Below are 344 nucleotides of genomic sequence, written 5' to 3' on the forward strand. Positions count from 1 at the left end.
AATTCAGTTTCGAGCAAACGAAACCAGTGTTCCCAGTTCACGTTTGGTCCGTCAGGCTGGAGAAGCTCCGGGGTCTGAAGGGCTCGGTCTCTCTCGTTGACTGGGAGAGGAACCGCTTTCCTCGCCTCCTCCTCTCTATCAAGAGAGGGAAGCTGTCCAACCACGAGGGCGTCGGCAGGCAAGCGGATGTCGGGGCCTACGAAGTCCACTCTACTACCATAGGCCTCTTGTAGCTGTATAATTTCCATAAAACCTCTGATACCACCAAGCCAATCGAGGGCGAGCTTCCTTTTCTCTCGCGGCACTGGTGCATTCTCTCCTGTCTTCAATCCTTTGCGAAATCG

Source organism: Cystoisospora suis (assembly GCF_002600585.1).
Source record: "Cystoisospora suis strain Wien I chromosome Unknown contig_592, whole genome shotgun sequence".
NCBI lineage: Eukaryota > Apicomplexa > Conoidasida > Eucoccidiorida > Sarcocystidae > Cystoisospora > Cystoisospora suis.